This window comes from Orycteropus afer, unplaced genomic scaffold, assembly GCF_000298275.1.
Source record: "Orycteropus afer afer isolate SDZICR_OR568_19922 unplaced genomic scaffold, OryAfe1.0 scaffold00062, whole genome shotgun sequence".
Classification (NCBI taxonomy): Eukaryota; Metazoa; Chordata; class Mammalia; order Tubulidentata; family Orycteropodidae; genus Orycteropus; species Orycteropus afer.
The window spans coordinates 10,487,557-10,493,681 of record NW_006921649.1 but is presented as its reverse complement, the minus strand read 5'-3'; the positions used below and the strand labels follow the sequence as shown (position 1 = coordinate 10,493,681).

At 36.6% G+C, this 6,125-nt stretch overlaps 1 protein-coding gene across 1 annotated transcript in view; it reads right to left on the bottom strand.

The window, feature by feature from the left end:
• Positions 1 to 6,125, bottom strand: part of RANBP17 (RAN binding protein 17) — a 533,584-nt gene that overhangs the window by 440,081 nt on the left and 87,378 nt on the right. The gene's annotated exons all lie outside the window — the stretch shown is intronic.

Genomic DNA, 6,125 nt, shown 5'->3' with positions numbered 1-6,125 from the left:
AAAAAAAAAAAAGATGGAGGACAAATCATTAACAGCCTGCCATATGCTGACAACACAACTTTGCTTGCTGAAAGTGAGGATGACTTGAGGCACTTTTGATGAAGACTGAAGAATACAGTATGCAGTATGGATTACGTCTCAATATAAAGAAAACAAAAATACTCACAACTGGACCTATAAGCAGCATCATGATAAATGGAGAAAAGATTGAATTTTTCAAAGACTTCACATTGCTTGGTTCTATAATCGACACCAATAGAAGCAGCAGTCAGGACCTTAGACGATGTATAGAACTGGGCAAGTGGGCTGCAAGGGACCTCTTTCAAGTACTGAGGAGCAAAGATGTCTCTTTGAGGACTAAGGTATGCCTGACACAAGCCATGATATTTTCAATTGCCTCATATGCATGTGAGAGCTGGACAATGAATAAGGAAAACCAAAGAAGATTGATGCTTTTGAGTTGTGGTGCTGATGAAGAATGCTGAAAGTACCATGGACTGCTAAAAGAACTAACAGATCTGTCCTGGAGGAAGTGCAGCCAAAATGCTCCCTGGAAGTGAGAATGGCCAGACTTCTTCTCACCTACTTTGGTCATGTTGTCAGAAGGGACCACTCCCTGGAGAAGGATGTCACACTTGGTAGGTGGAGGGTTGACGAAAGAGGGGATGGCACTCAATGAGATGGATTGACACAGTACCTGTAGCGATGAGCTCAAGTATACTTGATCCATGCTATAGCAAGGATCATGGAGTTGGCACGGGACCAGGCAGTGTTTTATTCTGCTGTACATAGGGTCGCTATGAGTCAGACAGAACTCAATGGCACCTAACTACAACAACAAAATTAACAATCTGTGATATAGAGACAACAAAACCTTGCTTGCTGAAAGTGAAGATGACTTGAAGGATTTACTGACGAAGAACAAGAAGTACAGCCTTCAGTATGGATTACAACTCAACATAAAGCAAACACAAATGCTCACAACTTGACCAATATGCAGCATCACAATAAATGGAGAAAAGATTTACATTGTCAAAGATTTCATATTACTTGGTTACACCATCAACACCAATGGAAGCAGCAGTCAAGAAATCAGCCATTGTATGCACTGGGTAAATCTGCTGCAAAAGACCTCTTTAAAGCGATGTCTTTAAAGCAAAGATGTCTCTTTGAAGACTAAGGTGTGCCTAATCAAAGCCATAGTATTCTCAATACCCTTATATGCCCGTTACGGAAGGAAGATGGGGCAACCTACTTCCGTAATGATACTGCCTCGGAAACCCAAGGAGGGGTCGCTATGAGTCGGTGCGACTCCATGGCACATAACAATGACGACGACATATGCATGTGAAAGATGGACAATGACTAAGGAAGGCTGAAGAAGAGTTGATACTTTTGAGTTGTGGTGTTGGCAAAGAATACTGAAAAGTCCCATAGACTGCTAGAAGAATGAACAAGTCTGTCCCAGAACAAGTGCAGTCAGAATGCTCTTTGAATGCAAGAAAGGCCAGATTTTGTCTCACCTACTTTGGTCATATTGTCAGAAGGGACCATTCCCTGGAGAAGGACATCATCTTTGGTAAAGTGGAGGGTCAGCAAAAAAGGGAAAGGCCCTCAGTGAGAGAGACTGACACAGTGGCTACAAGGATGGGCTCAAATATAGCAGAGATTGTGAGGCCAGTTCAGGAACAGGCAGTGTTTTGTTCTGTTGTACATAGGGCCACTTATGAGTCAGAGCTGACTCAAAGGTACCTAACAATAGTAACAACAATGATGTTGAGCATCCTCTCATGTACTACTTGGCCATTTGTGTATCTTTTTTGGAGAAATGTCTATTCAAATCCTTTGCCCATTTTCTAATTGGAATATTTGCCTTTTTCGTTGTTAAATTGTGCAATAGATATTCTCAATAGCAGTCCAATATCAGAGATATGATTTGTAAATGTTTCCATACATTCAGTGGATTGTCTTTCCAGTTTCTTAATGGTATGGTTTGCAACATACAAGTTTAAAATTTTGAAATAGTCCAATTATATATATTTTCTGTTGTTCACTTCTGCTTTTGGTGTCATATCTAAGAAACTACTGCCTAACAGATTCATTCCAATATTTTCTTCTAAAAGTTTTCTAATTTTTAATACATACCTTTAAGTGTATGTTTTTTCTGAGTTAATTTTAATATATGGTGTAAGGTAGAAGTCCAATTTCATTCTTCTGCTTGTGGTTTCCCAGATGTCCCAGTACTATTTGTTAAAGAGATTAGTTTCCCCATTAAATTGTCTTGGCATTCTTGTCAAAAGTCATTTGACTTCAGCAACCAAAAAAAAAAAAAAAAATCCTAATTTAAAAATGGGCAAAATATTTAAATAAACATTTATCCTAAGAAAACTTATGTTGTTGTTGTTATGTGCCATCAAGTCACACCCGACTCATAGCGATCCCTTCTTGGGTTTCCGAGGCAATATCACTACGGAAGTACATTGCCCAACCTTCCTTCTGAGAAGCGGCTGGTGGGTTTGAACCACCAGCCTTCTGGTTAGCAGTCAAGTGCCTTAGGCACTACGCTACCAGAACTCTCCAAGAAAACCTATAAATGGCAAATAGCCCATAAAAAAGTACTCAAAATCATTAGTTATCAGGGAAATAGAAATCAAAACCACAGTTAGACACCACTTCACACCCACTAGATGGCTATTATTAAAAAAATGGAATATAACAAGTGTTAGCAAGAACGTGGAGAAAATGGAACACTTGTAAATTGCTAGTGGAAATGTAAAATGGTACAGGTACTGTGAAAAACAGGTTGGCAGTTCCTCAAAGAGTTAAACATAGAAGAATTAACATATGACCTAGCAATTTTATTCTAGGTATATACCCAAAAGACTTGAAAGCAAGGACTCAAACTAATTCTTGTATTCCAGTGTTCACTGCAGCACTGTTCACGATAGTCAAAAGGTAAAAACAACCCCAGCGTCCATCAATTAATAAATGGATAAACAACAACAAAAAGAGTGATATATCCATAGAATGAAGTATTATTCACCTATAAAGACAAATGAAGTTCTGACATGCTATACAGCAAGAATGAATCTTGAAAATAGTACTACACTGGGTGAAATAAGCCAGACACAAAAGGACAAACACTGTATGATTACACTTACAAGAAATAACTACAACACACAAAGTCATTTTTCTTTCAGTTTCTCACTGCCATTGAGTCGATTAGACTCATAGCAACCCCTCCTTGCGTTTTTGAGGCAGTATCTCTACAGAAGTAGATTGCCCAATCTTCCTTCTAAGGAGTAGCTGGGGGTTTGAGCCACCAGCCTTCTGGTTAGCAGTCAAATGCCTTAGGCACTACACCACCAGAGTTCCCATACAGAGTCAGAACTTATATTAGTAGTTGCATAGTGCCTAAGACACTTGACTGCTAACCAGAAAGCTGGCGGTTCAAACCCACCAGCCACTCCTTGGAAGGAAGGTTGGGCAATCTACTTCTGTAGTGATACTGCCTCAGAAACCCAAGGGGGTGTCGCTATGAGTCAGGTCCAACTCCACAGCACATAACAACAACAACAACAACAGAAGCTGGGAGAGGGAGGATGGGGAGTTATTATGTAAGGTGTACTGAGTTTCTGTTTGGGATGTTGAAAAACTGGAAACAGATAGTGGTGAATGGTTGCACAAAGTAGTAAATATAATCAGTATCACTGAATTGTACAATTAAACTGGTTAAAATGGCAAATTTTTTGTTATATATATTTTCCTACAATAAAATTATTTTTAAAAAATGAATTGACTAGAAATGTAAAGATTTATACCCATACTCTCAATTGTCTTACAGTGATTTTTTTTTGTTTACTCTTATGCCAGTATCGCACTGTTTTGAATATTGTTGCTTTGTAGTAAGTTTTGAAATCAGGAAATATAAATCCTCCACTCTAATTTTTCAAGATATTTTTGGCTATTTCTGAGTTGCTTGAATATCCCTATGAATTAGAGGAGCAGCTTGTCAATTTTGACAAAGAAGCCAGTTAAGATTTTTGACAGGGATTAATAAAGGAGTACTGCCAACTTAACAATACTGTCTTCTGATTCATGGCCATGGATGTCTTTCCATTTATTTAGATTTTCTTTAATTTCTTTCAATAATGTATTATAGTTTCAGTATACACGCCTTAAACTTCTTTATTAAATTTACACCTAGGTATTTTATTGTTCTTGATATTAATGTAAATTTAATTGTTTTCTTAATTTTATTTTCAGATCATTCATTGCTAGTCTATAGAAATATTGTCGACTTTTATATACTTATTTTATAGCCTGTAATCTGCTGATCTCTTACATTAGTTCTAGTAGTTTTTTTGGATCTACTATTTTTTCATTCTTTTTTACATATTTAACACTAGAAGGCTGGCGGTTCAAACCCACCAGCCACTCCTCGGAAGGAAGGTTGGGCATTCCTACTTCCGTAGTGATACTGCCTTGGAAACCCAAGGAGGGGTCGCTATGAGTCGGGCCGACTCGATGGCAAATAACAACAACAACAACACCACCACTGTTTATTTTGCTTTATTATGTGTATATTCCAATAGAATATAAACTGTATAACAGCAGGTATTTTTTTCTCTTTAATTCTCAGTTTCCTCTCCAGAGCCTTAAACAGTGCTTGGCACATAGTAAGTTATTGGTAGACATGAGTTACTGATCTAAGAAATCCTTCCACAGAAAATACGGCATGAAACAGAAAAGACAAATTTGACTTTTTAAAATCAACTCCTCAAATTTATTAAAATGTAGTAATTTTAAGAGGAATATTAATAGTAATTATATTTCTGTTGTTTAAATAAAAGCAGGTTCTTCTCAAAGCATATTCAATAAAAGATGTCATATTTCTCAAATCTCACAGAGATCTTTATTAATGGACTATTATAATGTCATATACATTCAGCAGAATTATGCTTCCAGTGTTTCACATTCACATCTATTGTATATGATTTAGTATAATTTCTAATGAGTTTTTGATTACCAAAGCAATCATCATAAACAACGATACATGCCATATAAAACAAATATTTGTTAAATAGCTGAATTTGAAACATGCAGAGTTAATGTCAACACAGGGGCATTTGTTTACTAGTTCTTGATAAAACTAGTCTAGTTGAAAATAGACAGAAATTCACCCTACATGTAATTTTTATACTTCTCTGTTGGAGGGTCAGTATCAAATATACTGGAGAAAGTATAAGTTAGCTACCAAGAGCACAGCCTGGTTCAAATCCATTAAAAAGATATAGTTTTTTCATAAAAATAATAGTCACAGTAACCAGCATTTGGGCATTTACTTTGCAACAGATATTATTATGAGTATTTTTCATACAAAATAGCATTTAATACTTGTCACAACCCTATGATCCAGGTATTACTATCATATTCAATTTTAAAAAGGAGGAAATTAAAGCCAAAAGAAGTTAAATAACTTGCCTAGAAAGTAGTAGAGATGGATTTGGCAAATGTTCATTTTGAGCTGTATTTTAGAAGTTGCTCAAAGAAAATTAAGTCACACAATACTGAAGAATTTTCAAGTTCTTTTCTGTCCACCAAAGAGGCTTGTACTAATTAATGCTAGGTACAACTAGTAATATACACTTTCTTAATGTTCTTTTTTAACAAACAAAAAAACTCTTCCTAAACTGAAAAAAAAAAAAAATCTCCAAGTAAAAGACATTCAGAAAAACAATTAATGAATACCTACTACATGTCAAACCCAAGGAGGGGTCGCTGTGAGTTGGGTCCGACTTGACTGCACATAACAACAACAACAACAACATGGGGGAAGATGGGAAGGAAGGAAGAGTCCCTGTGCCCAATGAATTCAGCCCAGTGAGGGAGAAAGATAAGGAAAGGAAATCAATGACTTTTGCAATGCCACCTGAGTACTATCAATGTCTAATAATAAGAAAATTAAAGATATTGAATATAGGACATGAATTTTTTAAATTTCAATTTTTTACTTAATTTATTTCATTCTATAGGCACTGAAACAAGGCGGGCTTGTGCTTACTCACTGGTCTGCACTGAACACGTTCCCTTGTTACCCTACCAAGAGGGACCAGGTCTTCGGG